Source organism: Serinus canaria, chromosome 1, assembly GCF_022539315.1.
Source record: "Serinus canaria isolate serCan28SL12 chromosome 1, serCan2020, whole genome shotgun sequence".
NCBI classification, from domain to species: Eukaryota; Metazoa; Chordata; class Aves; order Passeriformes; family Fringillidae; genus Serinus; species Serinus canaria.
The window spans coordinates 54,342,669-54,359,890 of NC_066313.1; the positions used below are offsets into that span (position 1 = coordinate 54,342,669).

The window sequence follows — 17,222 nt, forward strand, 5'->3', positions numbered from 1 at the left end:
TACTAACATGAGGCCAAGCAATGTTTTGTTGGTGAGATGATTTTAGCAACAGGTCTGTCAAAGCTGCAGCCTCTTCATGAAACAGATTCAAATAGACTACAATTTTGCTTGAAATCCAGACAAAGAGTAGATGTTTGTCAGTTATGTTGTAATACTTCTGGAATGAATTGTTTTGATTTTTCCTTTTGTTCTAGAACAAATAATTTTTCAGAGAACTCTAAATCAAATGTTATCAGTGGTCAAGAGTGTTGTCTTTTTCCACCAAAATTTTTCTTTTTACAAACTCTGCGATGCTCATGTTTTCATCCACACTGAGTCATATTAAATGTAACCTTTTATATGTCAGCCTTTTTATTCTCTGCATATCTCCAATTCAGTAACTCTTCAGGCTGTATCCAGGCTGTTTGTCATTTAATTTCTTGTTGTCAATTAGCTGCACACTGGCTTTATTTTTAACAGCAATATGATAAACTGATCAAAGCAAATTATCACTGAGACCCAGGTTGCTGGTCTTTTCTTATTATGGCTTTTTTTTTTTTTTTTTTTTTTTTTTTTTTTTTTTTTTTTTTTTTTTTTTTTTTAAATCCAATGCATCTCTTGGCAAATAACTCCAAGGCAAGTCTAGGCAGTTCAGATTTTGGGGTCTCTGTAAATACTTGAAAGTGCTGGCTGTATCTGGGGTAGAGCTACCTTTTCCTCAGAGTAGCTGGTATGAGGTCATGGGCTGGATTTGTGACCAAAACAGTGAACACTGGGATGTGTTTGCTGCAGCTGAGCAGGGCTGACACTGAGTCAGGGCCTTTTCTGCCTCACCCCAACAGAGAGAGGGCTGGAGGTGCTCAAGGAGCTGGGAGAGGGCACAGCTGGGACAGCTGACTCCAAGTGACCAAAGGGGTGTCCTATAAAATACGGTGTTGTGCGCAGTGTATAGAGCTGGGGGGAAGAAGGGGAGGAAGTTCAGAATGATGCTGTCTGTCTTCCCAAATCACTGTTACATGTGGTGGAGCCCTGCTTTCCTGGAGATGGCTGAACACCTGCCTGCCCACGGGGAGTGGTGAATGGATTCCTTGTTTGCTTCTCTGTTAAACTGTAACACACGAGTTTTCTCACTTTTCTGATTCTCTCCCCTATCCCGCTGTGGGGGAGTAAGGAAGTGACTGTTGTGGAGGGAAAGAGAAATAAGAGCAAGTGGATGTTGTGGCACTTAGCAGCTGCCTGGTTAAACCACAACAGTCCTTTTTGTCGCCTGCTGTGGGGCTCGAAGTACCACAGATGTGATTGGAATGTGCTCGATCGATTTTATCACTATTATTGCTGTTTTGCTATTAATTGACAGGCTCCTGTTTGTCACAGGGCTTGCTGCCTGAGTCTAGTGCTCATTTAGTGGCTGCTCAGTGCACTGCAGTGCTGCTTATCTCCTTACTCTGCAGTGCCTGGGAACATTTCGATAACAGCCATGGCAATGTGTTGGGCTGGCAGATAGCCAGAGCTGCTGCTGCTCTAGACAGGCTGGAACTCCAGCATCAACTTGAGTGGAAGGGCCTGGGATCTGTGGGTGAGTCCATGTGGGAGCTGGACACCCTGAGGCATCTGTGGCCCTGGATAAGGCCGTGCCAGAGCAGGTACATCTCACAGCATCTGTGGCCATAGTTATGTCTGTGCCACAGCAGCTGGACCTCTGAAGGGATTGTGGCTCAAGGGTAAATCCATGAGAATGGTTGCTGGAGAAGGCACACCTTGAAACATCAGTGGCTGTACCTGAGGTCATGCAAGACTACCCCAAAGTGTGTGGCTGTGGATAAGGCTAGGAGAGAGCAAATACACCCCTGGAGGGACTACTGTCATGGGTAAGGCCATACTGGAGCAGGTTTACTTTCCAAGGGGCTGGCTGTGGGTGAGGCCACACTGGAGCAGGAACATCTCTGAAGGCATTGTGGCCCATGGAAAAGACCATGCTGAAACTGGTCTACCTCAAAGCAACTGTGTCTGTGGGTAAGTCCATGCCACAGCAGGTAGACCCCTGAAGACTCTGTGGTTCCTAGCTAAGGCTTCACTTGGAGCAGGGACACTCCTAAAGGACTGTGGAAAAGTCCAAGCCAGAGCAAGACAAGCAGAAGAGTAAACTGCAATTTTGAACCCCATGGTCTGCTCCAAATGAACCAGAGGTGGAGATTGTAATGGAAACATCTTGAAATTGCTGTAATGTGGAATTTGGCTTGCGTGTTATAGGAATTACTGCAGCAGGAATCACCCAAACCAGTGGAGGACAAGCCTTACAGGAAGCAGTGCAAGTGCAGCAGTGACCTGACCTGACCTGTCTTTGGTGCCCAGTAACTCTACACAGCACACCACATCTCCTGTCCTGACCAAAGTCGTGGACTAAATGAACTCATAGGACATTTTGTGGATGCATGACAGACATTTCCCAGGAGTGATCCATAGACTAAGGAAATGATACCTGTGTATTATATCAAAGGATGGTGACAGTGGTGGTGGGTAATGAGGATGTACTGGAGAGTGTGGGACCTGAGCATGATGTAAATGGTATGGAATCAGGGATGGAGAATATGCTGGTTTGGGCTGGGGTGGAGCTAGGATTCATCATAGGAGCTAGTGTGGGGCTATAGTTTGGTTTTGTCTGGAGAACAGCGTTGGGAGCACAGGGATGTGTTTGTTACAGCTGAGCTGGGCTGATGCAGAGTCAGGGCCCTTTCTGCCTCTCACCCCACCAGTGAGAGGGCTGGGAGGGGACACATCTGGGACAGCTGACCCCAAAGGGATATCCCAAACCATATGGCATCATGCTCAGCATGTAAAGCTGGAGGAAGAAGGAGGAATGTTTGGAATCGTGGGGTTTGTCTTTCCGAGTCACCATTACATGTGACTGAGCCCTGCTTTTGTGGGGATGGCTGAGCACCTGTCTGCCCATGGGAGGTGATGAATGGATTCCCTGGTGTGCACGGCTTTTGCTTTACCTGTTAGCCTGTCTTGATATCAACCTGTAAGCCTTCTCACTTCTTTGAATCTCTCCCCTATCCCAGTCAGGGGGGAGTGAGCAAGTGACTGTTGTGGAAGGAACAAGAAATACTCTTCAATAACATGCCTGGAAACTGTCCAGAGAGCACCCAGACAAAACCTCCCAGCAGCAGGGGAGTAAATGCAGTGCCTTAGAGATGCCTCTCCCTAATTCTTACGGAATAAATCAATGCCTGGGAGGAGCTTCCTGTGGTTCAGCTGCAGAAAGAACCCCACAAGGCTATTTGGGAATTACCACCCATGACTTTTTGTAGCTACAAATCTCAATACAAAAAATTTTAAGTATTATTTATTCCTTGCAGAGAGAAATGGAAGCTTGCTGGCTGGAGGCATGCTTGTTTATTTAATATGTGTCATTTGCAAAACCTCTCGTTAAGCATCCTGAGCACATTAGTAACAGGTCACATCTTACAGATGATGCATTATCTGTAACTTTTCTCCTCTCTCTTTAGGATTATGTTTTTTGACTTCCTGGTGGATTCTCTGCTGGAGTAAACCTGAAATAAGTTAGAAATTCAAGGAAATCAGCCCAATTCCAGCCTTTGCTGTTCAATGTTACTTCAGATGTATGAAAATAAATGGAGAATGGTTGCTGGAGGGACCTCCTGAGAAGTCTTAGGCATTTGAAATGTTTGGGGATATTCTGAAAAAACTCCTGCCACTTGGCCAGTCCTTTTCCTGTGATGAGTAAGCAGACTCTTCTGACTGCATTTATTTAGTATGTGCTGAGCTAGGTCAACAAACGGCCTGCTTGAGAATCCCAGGCAAGGAGTTTCCAGCAGACACTGGCAACTGCCCTCCTCAACTGGGGTCTAATTTCCAACAGGAGCAAAGCCAAGCTCAACAACAAAGTTAAAAGCCAAACCATGAAAAAACTGACTTCCTTACATTGTAAATACATCGGAAAAGGGCAGCAGTTCAAAGGGGAAAATGAGCCAAACTCTGATTATTTTCCTTGAAACTGAATCCCAGGGGGTGATTGTCCATTGAGATGCCCCCAGGAGAGTTGTGCTGCGCCAAGAAGCAAGAGGGTTTGGGTAGGACATGGCTGAGAGGCCTCCAAATTGTTGCACAACAGGAATTAGGGTACAGTGTAACAATTGGTTGAGGAAAGGGAAAACAGTTCTCAAAAACCTTATTCCTGAGCTAAACCAGGTTCTCAGGCCATCTTGAAGCTTAAATTTGATTCTTCAGTTGCCTTGGGTGGGGATGGCTTTTCAATGATGTGTATGTGGTAATACACACTGGATGTGGCTCAAGCCATCATGAGAAAGTAGCTGCAGGCAAAAAAAAAAAAAAAAAAAAAGGTCATAATACTCCAATTTATAGTCTTGTAGTTTGGGTGCACTGAGATCTCTGTTAAAGTTCTCCCTCTTTGGAGCTCCAAAGGCACTGTCAGATGACAGCAGTTCTGATCTGGCAAGTGCAAGCCCAGGGCAAATCCACCTTAATCTTGGAAGTAACAAAAGGGAAACCTTTCAGCCTTTAAAACCAAAGTCAAGAAGAACAAACCTCAGAATGGCCTTCAGAATGGAAAGAAGATGAAGTTGTTCATCAGGGAGTACTGGAAACAGTGGGGATGAGCTTATTTGTGTATTATTTAAATTACTGTTAGCTGTTTTCCAGTCCAACGTGCACTCAGGATCTCTAGGATTTGGAAATTGGTTATCTGTGCTGAGGTTTCACATCTCTTGCCCCACATCCCCCCCAAAAATAAAAATCTTGTTAAAAGAATCTACCTGCATTATGCTCTCTGTGGAGGCTGCTGTAAATGGCCACTCTTCCTTCCATTAGTTTTATTACTGAGAACCTCCCTGTTCTGCCTTTGCTCCTGCTTTAATTGAAGCTTTGCTAGCAGATAGCCATCAGAAAAGACATCTGCAATTCAATTAGATCTGTGCTTAAACTCATGATCTCTGTGAAACCAGCCACTGCCAGCACAGAGTGCCCTCCATGGGCTCACCTGGGGCTGCAGCCTGCCGTGCTTTGCTCTTCATCCCCCTCCTGCCCTGCCAGCCCCACTTACAGGTGCTGGAAATGAAGGTCCATTCCTCACAGGAGGCTTGAGGAGCTCATTTCCTCTTCCTTGCATAGCCAGAGAGAAGCTGGAAACTTGGCACCACTGGGGAGCCATGAAACCTGCTTTATAATGTACTGGAAGTGGTTACTTCTCTACTCTGCAGAATAAAATCTTTCTGCCATGGGAGATAGGATGTTAAGGAGTTCCAAAGGTGCTCCAGGGGTAACTTATTGCATCTTTTGCACAGACATGAAAGCATGGTGAATGTTTAGGAATGTCCATACTAGAAGAAGTTGGGCTTTTTCGCTGACTTAATTCAGTCTCTGGAGCTGTAAGTGGCATGTTCCCTGGTGCCATCTACTCCAGGGCCACCATTCCTGCTTGACTGACCCTATGAGGTGACTGAGGTAAGGACCAAACATCTGGGCAGGCCAGACCACTGAAACTCTGCAAGGAACAGTTCTTTGGAAATATTTCCATGACTCTAGAGGTAAATGTTTGTTTCTAAGTGATGTCAGGCTGGTTCCTGACACAACTTTGTTTATAAATTCTCCAAAAGGATGTTACAAAGTGCTTCAGTGGTCTTGCTTAAAGCATTTGTAATAACTGATTATAAAGACTTGCAAAATCACAAGTGAAAGAAGCCAGAAGGGCTTCTTTGTAGAAAATATATGGTAGATGAAAACCCCAGATCTGAAGACAAACTAAAAGTGAAGGTGAGCATGAAGAGTGGATTTGGTTTGCAGCTCACTGTGAGCTCCCCTGCCTTCAGGGAGAAGTGGCCCCCAGTTGATAGAGGGGAAAACCAAATACTTACCTGGGATGGGAGAAAATCAAATGGGGATCAGAATTATGCAGCTGAGTGGAGCAGATGGGTTGGAGTGCTGTACCTGTCTGTGCCCCTGAGTACAGGGCTTAGCAAAGCCTTGCTGAGAATCCTGCAGCCATGAGCTTTCTCCATCTGCCTTTCACAATATTGTTGCTCTCAGTTTATTTTTAATAAATCAAGTGAAATTTTACAGGGGAAGGAATTAGTCTAGCAGGGGTCCCTTTCTGTTTTTAAGAGTTGACAGTGAGGAGGTCTGGGGCTGCTTTTCTTCTGGAGCATCCTCAAAGCCTGCAGTGTTTTAACTTGCTCCTGGACAATCTGGGTTTTGGCAGAACACATGCACACACACACATGCCTAGACTCCCCCAGGACATACATACCAAGCCTGTTGTTTCAGGAGGTGGAAGGTCTGTAAGATAGGTGATACAGAAGCTTTCAGCTGGTCATTGCCCACCCAGCCCTCCCTCAAGGAGCTCCTCCTGAGGGTTATGCCCCCAGCCACTGGTGAGGCACATGGGGCAAGGAGGGGGCTGCACTTCTGCACCCTAAAGCCCAGAGGAAAGCACTTCCACTTTACATGGAATTTCTAATTCCATCTCAGCATGGCTATTCATAGGCAATCTGGAGATAAAATTATTTTGAGCCACAATTCTCTTTGCATTTCACCACACTGCTTCAGTGGCAAGCACCCCTTTATTTAAAAAAGTTTCCTTTTGGGGATGTGAAAGTACAGGTATCAGTAATTTAGAGAGAAAAAAAGTCTTGTATCAATGCTAAAAACTAAAAAAAGTCTTGAATCAATGCTAATGTAAATATAAAACACTCTGTAGAAGGCCACAGCAGTTCTGCACACAGTGATGTACATCCCAGGGGGAAGGAAGAATCCTTCCAGCAAAGGCTGGCAGTTCATGGCTGTTCCAGCCATGGAATCTAGGGAATTTTATTTCCAATCTAGGGAAAGGTTGAAGTGAAAACACATACACCCTTTTGAGATGTTGTATATGAAAGCTCTCAGAAATTAATTTTCTTTTCAGAAAAAGAGAAAATCAAACTTTATTTTTGGTCTACATTTTCACAAAACTCCATTTCTATATATACTTTAAAGTTTGCCAATGAAGCTACTTGGCAACAGCAGTACTGAGAAATAATATATCAGCCATCATCTGTGTTAGAAGCAAACCCAGGATAAACCTTCAGTATTGCTAATTTCTGATGACCTTATCATAATGCCAGATAGATTTGATGTTCCCATTAAAATGTGAGTTCCTGAAATAATGCTGCTCCTGTGAGATTTGTACATTCTATTAAGAATGAGTCAGCTTCTAGCCTTGGGTTTCTGGGTAAAAGAGCTGAAAATACCAACGAGCTGCAATACACCAATCTAGAAATCAGAAAAGAAATAAGAGAAGAAAATTCCAAAATTGTCTTTTTAAGATTAAATTACATATTTGGCCTGAAATTTTGGGTAGTTTGACAACTCTGAAATTGTGTTGCACCAAACTTGTTCTTGACAGTGACACAATCTGCCTTTGGTGTCATGGTGTCCTGATCCTGCAACAAATTAATTAAGAGATTGGGGTTAAACAAACACAGGATCAATCTTTCTGTTTCATGAAGTGGGACTGAATTTTTTTCCTTGATATGTGACAGTTTTGTGATATTTAAGCATATGCTGGATTTTTAACCTTAAATACCATTTATCTCTTTCCCTCCCAAGGAGCATTTTGTATTCAGTGTGTTTTATCTGGTGACTCATATTATCTGCAAATAATCAAGCTGAAATACTAATTGCTTTTGAAGAGGGAATAAAGGATGACATTGTTCTGGATCATCAAAAGCAATTCAGTCTGTTCCTCAAGGCAGGAATAAAGGTTGCAGCCTTGTTTACAAAAATGAGGAAGGCAAGGGGCCACTCTCTTTCAGCTGGGCAGATGGGTGAGGAGAAACAGTGTTCAGATCGGGGTTATAGAATGCTACAGCTCTACTGAGCCTCTTAAAAGTAGCATTTAGTTCAGAGGCAGTGGTGTTCATTCACTCACCCCAAAAGAATCTGGAGGGCTTTTATTACAGCTCTGCTACCTGGGCAGTGCTTGGCACCAACTGCTTTGTAGAAGATTGCTTCCCTGGAGCTGGAGCACAGGTACCAGGGGCACGGCCACCCTGCAGCCAGCAGTGCTTCCTCAGTGGCCCCAACAGGAGGGGCAGGACTGTGGATCCAGAACTCTCCAACAACAATCTTCCTAAAGCTTGGGTTGTGTTTTGAAGGATCAAGAGAAAGCACTGACTTTTCTGTTTTCCAGAAACTGCTGGCTGAGTTAATGAGACTGAAAAAATATCAACAGCCATTTCCAGCAAAAATAACCAGTGGCAGTAATGGTCCCATCTCCAGTCTACTACATCAGAACTTCACCAGGAGCATGGCAAAGGACAGGAGAGTTGTTTGAAAAACTGGAATCATACAATAATAGCATTGCTTCTGGTTGGTTGGCACGGCCCAACCCAAACCTCTATCCTCCCAGGCTCTGGATTTAAGGGCCTGGAGGAGAAGCCATGTGAAGAGCAGCTGAAGTCTCTTGGTCTGTTCTGCCTGGAGGAGATTGAGGGGAGACCTTGCAGTCCCCAAGTTCCTTGTGAGGGGAAAAGCAGGGGCAGGCACTGATCTCTTCCCTGACCAGTGACAGGATCTCAGGGAATGGCCTGAAGTTGTGCCAGTGGAGGTTCAGGTTGGACATTAGGAAAAACTTCTTCACCCAGAGGGTGGTTGGGCACTGGAACAGCTCGCCAGGGAAGTGGTCACAGCACCAGCCTGACAGAGCTCAAGAAACCTTTGGACAATGCTCTCAGGCATGTGGTGTAGTTCTTGGCGATGGCGCTGAGCAGGGCTGGGAGTTGGACTCAGTGATCCCTGGGGTCCCTTCCAACTCAGCGTATTCTGTGATTCTGTGAGTAATGATTAATTGCACATTAAATACTTACTGCTGCATTGAAATGACAAATGTACACAATCCTATGGCTTTTGGTTTTGAACAACTAGCTTTTAAAAGATGAGAGGCTGATCTAAGGCTTAATTGTTTCTTGAGCAGCCTTTGTTGCACTGATGCTGAAAAGTCATTTTCCAGGCTGTGACACCTGCTGACCTGAAGCATCAGGGGATGAAAACAGACCCAAACACGAAGTGACCTGTGCTTGGTGCCTGTTTGTGCTGCACATACAGACACAGAACCCCGGTGTGCAGGGGCCTGGGCTGTGCTCAGACATGCTCCGTGTGTTGACGCGGCAGCAGCATGTGGTTGTGTTGGACAAACAACTCGCTGTGCCCCCAGACTGGTGCTGCCTTGGGTCTCTGCCTGACCTTGGGTGGTGTGATACCAGTCCTTCAACCCCAGGCTGGTTCAAATGCATGCTTGAAATGCAGTTATTTGGGAAGCCAAGGACTTTCTCCTGGAAAGATTGGGTGCTGTGCCTCTGACGGCACATGCCTGGAATGGGAGGTGATGACCTGCACCACCAGCACAGCAAATGTGGGAAAGGATACAAGATCATGCCTGGGAAAACCTGAGACTTGTTATCTCCTGGCCTGGCATTCATCACTTGATTGCAGGGACAAAGTAGCATAGATGTAGAATGACTGAACCTTTAAGGGACCTGGCGAGGTCGTGTGCTCCAACTTCTCACTCAGAGCTGGGCTAATCTCAGCATGAGGGCAGATCACTCTGGATGTGTCCACCTGAGTTTTGGAAACCTCCAAGGATAAAAATCCCACAACCCTTCTGGGGAATCTCTTCCTATGTTTTTTTGGGTTTTTTTCCTAGTACCAAATCAGATGTTTCTTTGATGTAACTTTTTTCTCGGCCCATGAAGTTTCTCACCTCATTTGTGGTAAAATAATTTTCAGATTGCAGAGGAGAAGGAGTGCCCATCTTTTCCCACTGCTGAGACCTTGTGCATGCTGCTTCCCTTCTGCTACCAGTTATCCTGGGTTGCAGACACCTCGTCCAGCTGCTGTGTCCAGCAGAGATAACCAGCCCTTCCTCAGCTGTGACTGTCCACATGGAAAGCTGGAATAGCTTCTGCTGTCAAAGCAGGAGAAAAGGGAGAGAGGATGAGAGGCTGTTTGACTTTACCTGCTCCACCTGCAGCTCCTGTGTTCAGGGGCTGCACACTCACACCCATCTTGTCTGTGGTGTCCATGTGCTTGGCATAGGTGGCTATGGAAGAGATCATCTTCTCTTCAGAATGTAAATCAGGATAGAAATTACACTGTGCATGGTTTTGTTTGCTTGTTTGTTTTTCCACGGTGTGTAGCTGCAGTATTTATGTTATTGGAAAGCCATGGGCTCTCTGTGGAGCCGTCCTGCATCCCAGGATAAAAGGCAAACCTGTATGGGGGGCTGGTCGGAGCAGTGCATTTGAGAAATATGGATGAAATAATCCTCAAGCAATTAATTTATTTAGGAATGACAAAAGAGCTGGCAGGTGATTCCTTTGTTCTCTGACAGGGACAATAATATTTAGTCTATAAATAGGCTTTTTAAAAAAGCTTTCTAAGTTGAATCCATCAGATTTTTTTCAAATTAAGCATTTTTAACAGAAGATGCTGATCAAAATTAAAATAACTCCAAAAAATAGCCAATGATGCTACAAAAAGGTAATAAATCTGTAGGGCAAAAATATAACAGGAATGCTTTCAATTCATAAGTTGTTCATTTAAAAAAATCTGGAATTTCACAGTGATATTTTTAAAGTTCTATGTTCTGTAGGGTTTTTTAACATCATGGCTGACATGTCATGAAATCATCACGGCGCATAATAACATCTTATCATTTCTAGCTCAGAGTGTTGCCTGTTTGTTGTAGTGAAACAGTTTGGCACCTGATCAAAGTGTCTCCTGCCTGTCTTGTAAAAAAAAATAATGTCAAACTTCCATTACAACACAGACAGGAGACACTTTGATCTAGAAAAGAAAGTATGTTAGTGTTTACTAAGTGGCAGATGGTTTTAATAGTTTTAAAATGAAACAGAATAAAAAAAATAATAAGGTTTTCCTATATAATATGCAGGACACATGAAATGCCATGAAATCATATGAAAAAAGCCCTAAACCAGAGATAAAGAGCATTTCTTAAGAGAAAATGACCTTTTTTTGGTAAGGGTATTCTCCTTTGTCATTTGCTTTTGACCAGGCTGGGTTTGCCAGGCACTGAGTCTGCCTGGCACTCTGCTGCTGGGATGTGGGCATGGAGCTGGCAGGGCTGTGAGGCTGGAAATGCGTGACTTGTTTAAAAAGAGAGATGAAGTTGACCCATGTGACAAGGATGACTCTTGCGTTGTTGCCATTGGCTCATTTAATGTCCAAGGAAAATTCCAGATCAGCAAATATGCCTATTCTTGGCAAATACGTTTCCTAAACAAAAATAAAACCCCAAAGAGGTGCCCAGTCTTGAGACAGTTATCTGTGGTTCTTGGGGATCTGTTCCAGGAAATAGCATGCTGAGCTCCACATCTGACTCCAGCTATTTGGGAACAGGGTGCCAGCATCACACCATATGTGTAAGCATATAACAATTGTTGTTGTTGTTGTTGTTGTTGTTGTTGTTGTTGTTATTATTCCTACAGAATCATATGATAGTGTGCACACAGTGAACAGCATCCCAAAATAAATAGACACACAAAATGCTTCCAGGTGAGAGCAGAGGGAAGTCAGGCAGGCTTACTAATATGGTTTAAATCAGGACAAAGCAAAAATGTCCTTTTCTGCTACAGGTTCTTGTAGTTAGGTAGGTTGGTAGAAGACCAGTGATGGTTCTATTCCCCTCTGATAACTCATCCTGCCCGGCTTTAACTGTTATCCAATAATGTGAAACCTTCACTGCTGATTGTAAGATCATTTAGGTTGGAAAATGTCACCAGTCCAACTGTAGAGCAACAGCTGAGATTGCAGCTGCCAGCAGCTTGACTGGCTGGCTGGTGGGACATCCCACTGCTGTCCTACCACAGGCTTCCGTCTGCACAGGCATCTGCTAAATGGAAGAGCAGCTGACTGCTAGCCTTCCTGCCTCAGACTGTGGCAGGTCCTCAGAAGACATGAGATGGCCAGAAATGTGTTTGCATTTGTGCCATCAGAACCAGGGCTGTCCAAGCTCGAGGCACAGCTGGGCTGTCAGGAGCGGTGGCTGTGACGTGGAATGGCTCTGCTTCCTGCCTGTTCCCGAGGGCCTGCCTGAGCCTGCAGTCCTCCTGTGTGCTGAGATGCTGGGCATCTGCCTGCCTTACCTGTCTGCAGGATGGAGCCAGCACAGCTTGTAGTGTGTCCTGAAAACTTTCCACCGTGACATTCCTTATATGTGGCTCTGTTGGGTGCCAGCAGCTTTCCACTCTGGCGTTCATACCAGCCTCCTGTGGAAAGCAAAGCCATGGCACATGAAGGGTTACTGCAGGAGGAAGCACAGGAAAGAGGAAAGACAGATTTCAAGTCTCGAGTCAGCCAAAAAGCTGAAATTGTAGGAAGCTGCATTGAAAAGATGAAAAAAATGAAGAAAAGAAAGGAAGATTTGAATGGATCCAATCCTGCTGAGCAGTATAAAGGAGAAAAACAGTGCCGGCATGAAACTCTTCCAGCTGCTTTCCACAGACCCGGCACAGCAAATTTGTCACAGGAAGTAAAGCAGAGAAAGGGAGTGAAATGGGTCAGGGCAAAGAGGGCACACGGAGGGAGGGATGCCTTCTACCTCTGGCAAGGCCAGAGCACTGAACTCACCTCCGCATGCGGGTCTGTGACCCGCGCCGGATTTTGGGTGCCCTTGGAGAGGCACAGCAGGGATGTGGATGGGGCTGGATGGGGAAATGTCGCCTGGGACTGGCAAAAGCAATTGTGTCACCTCTGTCCCCAGGCAGCCAGGGTGAAGCAGGGAGGAGAGCGAGCACTGGCTGCCTGGTCTGCCTCCTGCAAGGCCTGCCAATGCCGCCCTCCATGCAACAGGTGAATCGGGGGGAACACAGAAAAAAAAAAAAGAAAAAAAAAAAAAAGAAAGAGAGAAGCCACTCAGTGTAAGAGATGGAATAGTTATGTAAAACTATCCTTTCAGGTGTGACATGCCGTGTCAGGAGTGTCCACGTGTCAGGAGTGTCCACGGGGAAGGTTACCACTGGTGCCTGGTGGGAAGGCAATGCCATCGGGTTCTGCAATCAACCAGCCCAGCGAAATGTTAATGGTTAATGACTGGAAACAATGGCCCATTTGTGGAGGCGGCAGGGTGCTTTGCACCCCTCGAGGGGGAGGAGGTGAGTTTTTGGGTGTGTGATGGCAAACCTCTGGTCTGCACAAGCCAGAGGGGGTGAACAATCACCACCAGAGGCTACAAGCCGGGCTTTGAGGCTGATAAGAGGCAGATCCCCAGAGGTGGGATGGTGCTTTCATCATGCCAATTGCTCTCCCTGACAGAAGTCACTCAGCTGTAAAGCTCCCCCCACACCTCCACCTGGGAAAGGTCCTGAGGGTTTTCATCCCTCCTGATGGGGCATTCCTGGCTCAACTGCGCTGATGTGAGAGGCAGCTGTCATGTCTTAGGAGGTGTCACAATCCATCAAACCCCAAAGTGCCCCCAGACTCATTTCTGAGGCTTCCCACCAGGCTTGCTGAGGCTCGCCCTCAGGGCAGGTGCCTGGGCGTTCCCACTGAGCCCGAGTGTATTTGAACCCATCGGACTTTGTGTTTTACAGGCTTCTTTCCCCACCCCCAACAGGTCAAGACTGCGATCATCACTTTGACCCAGGGACCCTAAATTGCAACAATCAAGTTTTGCCGTGAGATCCATGGGTGGTGATACATTTCTACTCTTTCCTTTCCTTTTTCTTTCTTTCTTTTCCCTTACACATTTTCTTAAGTGAGTGATATTTTTATGCTGTCATATTGCCATATTACTGTAGATAACAGTAACCAAAACGGCTACATGCCTGCTTTCCATTGCAACCAAACTGCTCTAAAATAAACTCTACATATATCTATATCTTTACAAACACTGATCGTCCAATGTCCCTTCAGGCTAATCCACCCCAAGGGATCTGTTAGCAAGAACCTGGAATGGGATGGGGAGCAGTTACCAGTGAAGAGGATGTTAGGTGAAATGCTACGGTGTTGTGGAGAAAAGCACTGGGAAGAGAAGTGAGACAGCTGGCCCCGTTGGAAAAGAAAGCTACAAGAAAGTTGGAGAGGAATATTTTACAAGGATATGTAGTGATAGGACAAGGGGCAAAGGCTTTAAATTGAAAGATGATGGGTTTATTTTAGGTATTAGGAAGAAAGTATTTTCTTTGAGGGTGGTGAGGCACAGGCATAGGTTGCTCACAGAAACTGTGGATGCTCCATCCCTGAAAGTGTTCAAGGCCAGGTTGGATGAGGCTCTGAGCAACCTGATCTAGTGAAAAATGTCCCTGCCCACGGCAGGGAGGTTGGAGTGAGGTGATCTTTCAAAGCCCCTTCCAACCCAAACCACACCATCATTCTATGAAAAAGGGCTTATGGGTAAAAGCCATGAGGTTAATGAATCTGTAGCAGCCAACCTGAGATGCAGGATGTGCTTTTCACCTTTGGTATTTAGAAAAGGCCTACAAGAACCATCCATAAAAGATAGAGGCCTGTGCATATAACCTCTGGGGTCACTTAGGGTCCTCCCTGGGAAGAAGTGAGCAGGAAGAGGATGGGAAAGAGCTTTCAGTGACATATGTCAACAGGAACAAAAGCAAGCTGTTGCTCTGCTCTTGAAGGTGGCAGGTTAGTAGCAATGGCCTGAAGCTGAAGGAGGAGCAGGGCTCAGGTTAGACTTTGAGATGAGGGCTGGGCAGTGAGAAATCACCCGCTGGGGTGAAGCTTCCTGGACTTACATGGAGCTTGACAAGTGATTCAGAAATGGCTTCTGCCAGCAGGAAATGTTTGTCTAAACAGCTCCCCTGGCCATCTTATTAAAGTTGGAGTTTCCCAGAGAGAGCACCAAACCTATGTCATTATCAGTGCTGTCTTTTCAAGCTGGGTCTCTAGATAACGACACTAATTCTGTTTCTCAGGCAAAATTTCCATGTGATTTGCTGGAGGCTGTGCACAAACAATGAATGTTCCTCAGAGTTCGATATTACAAATGTTTTTGCTCAGAAATCAATCTGTTGATTGAGGGAGTCATTTCATGCCAGAAAAATTGTGCTGTCTCCAAAATCCAGCCATGAGCTTAGGGAGAGGAGGCTACCTAGTCAGATGTGTGCTGTTGACTTGGTCTCTGCCAGAACATGCTTCAGCTCCTGTGCTCACTGCTTCCTCCACTGCCTCCTCCTCCTTGGCATCCCAGGTGCTCCAGGTGCTTTGGGGCAGATTTGTTTTCCTACAGGGCTGGTTCAGTGTGATGAACATGTGGGAAGAGAGCACAAGAGGCAGCATTGTGCTGTCTGCCCAAGGATCCTTGAAATGGCTGGGCACCTCCTTGTGACATGGAGCAATAGTTTGGAGATAATGATAATTTAAGACATACATTTAAGAAGCTGTTTATAATGTTTTCTTAAATAATTTCCCTCTTAGCTAAAGGTCACAGGATCCAAAAGCCACAGCAGTCCAAGTATGGCTGTTCTTAAGCACCAGTCCCAACTTGGCCAGACTTGGCTGAACCCTTGCAAGGAGATAGCCTCACACAGTGATTTGTACCAACACACTTGTGCAGAAACGTGTTGGGATACATCCAGCCTGATCACTGGAACATGTAAAACATGCCTTTGAAAGCAACTCAAGGTTTGTGGAAGCTTGAGTGGCTTGGAAAGGCCTCTAGGTACCAGCAGAGCACAGCACAGCTCAGGGACCGGATGTTCCAGTCCCCCATAGGCCACATCCCTGCCTGAAAAGGTGGCCCAGTTCATCCCTGTTAGGGGTCTTTAATGAGCTTGTAGCCTAAAACTATAAATACTGGAGCAGATTTTGTCACTGGGGCTCACCCAAAAGTCTTCCCTTGAGAGTGATTAAAGCTATTCCAGATGGCAGCAGCGACAGTCACTGCCCTCCCAACACCAGATAAACAGCCTGGGGAGAACAGCCACCAAACCCCCTGCACTGCTGCCCAGGATCCCAAGCATCGAGCAAAATCCCACCAGCTTTCATGTCCAGACACGTTTTCTGTCTAGACTTAGTAGCCATTAAATATTGAATGCTGAAAGTTTGGGGAGGAAAGGTAGCAAATCAAACTTTATGGCTATTTCCTTAGCTGTTTCCTAAGGCACAAACACAAGTTTCAGGGAGAACCATGCCAGGCTGGTGACTGCTTTCCACGTTCCTGCTTTCCCTTGCTGCCCACCCTTTGGAAGTATGTTCCTACCTGGTCTGCAGACAGAAAAAAAAAACCAGAGAGAGCCAGCAGCTGGATCCTACAGGGGACTTCTCCTGTGGCTTCAAAAATATGGGTGGCGAGAGGGGAAAAAGGAGTTTTCGGTCGTTACTGCTTTGCTCTTTTGCTCTGCTAGCTCATGTAAAAACAGACGCAGAAAGACAAGATAAGGAACTCTGTGGTTTCATCTCGTAACCTCAAACAGCAAACACTCCTCAAAAACAGTTTACTATGTGGTCACATTGCTTCGAAGAAAGGATAAGAAGCCCAACTGAAAAAAACATAGTAATTGAAAAATAATATTTAGTCACAGAGGAGCTATAAATAAAATAGAAGATGCCAGGAGATTTGAAAGCTTCAACAACTCAACAGCATCTCTCTCTCAGGAGGTTTCTTCTTCTTTTTCTCTTGTGGAGATGCTTCAGTTGCTATTGATACAGGCACCTCCTCCCAAAAACTGGCTAAATGGTTTACCCATCCCCCCCAAGTCCCATTAAAATAGATGTTTTTCAGCATGTGCCAGGAATAGCCTTATGTGAAATGTGCTAAGATGTTGCAACTTTTATTGGGTTTATTTTCAGTGAGTAGGATGAAGCAGCACAAGGCAGGGCTCTGAGGCTGGGGACAAACGTGGAAAGGAGAAGTTAATTTATAGTAATATTGAAATAATAGAAATTAATAGAAATTAATTTATAGTAATTTTGAACTGCTGAGTTTCATTTTCACATGTACTGCTGGCACGGCACTACGGGTTGAAGATTTAAAAGAAAAGAAACAAACCAAAAAACATTAAATACCAATATGTTAACTATAGCACTTGCAGCTTCACAGAAAAAACAAGATGTTCTCTAAATGCAGGTGTTGCCAGTACTGAAATAACAGCTGGCATATGCTGATAATTACTTATTGGACTCGTTCAGTGGGTAGAGCTTAACAGCAGCAGAGTAAGGGCAGAGTAAGAGACTGACTCCTTCTCCCAGCT

At 45.3% G+C, this 17,222-nt stretch overlaps 1 long non-coding RNA gene across 4 annotated transcripts; it reads right to left on the reverse strand.

Annotated features, from left to right (window-relative positions):
- Positions 1–6,430: 6,430 nt before the first annotated feature.
- LOC127060247 (uncharacterized) lies at positions 6,431–16,421 on the reverse strand. Of its 4 annotated transcripts, none has more exons than XR_007779054.1 (4): positions 16,232–16,421; positions 11,023–12,281; positions 9,755–9,955; positions 6,431–8,825 (listed from the first exon to the last, which is right to left on the reverse strand). It is a non-coding gene; the product is annotated as an uncharacterized LOC127060247 (long non-coding RNA). The 4 variants fall into 4 exon arrangements; XR_007779055.1 differs by having other exon boundaries at positions 9,755–9,958; XR_007779051.1 differs by having other exon boundaries at positions 6,456–8,825; positions 9,755–9,958; positions 12,159–12,281; positions 16,232–16,408.
- Positions 16,422–17,222: the final 801 nt, after the last annotated feature.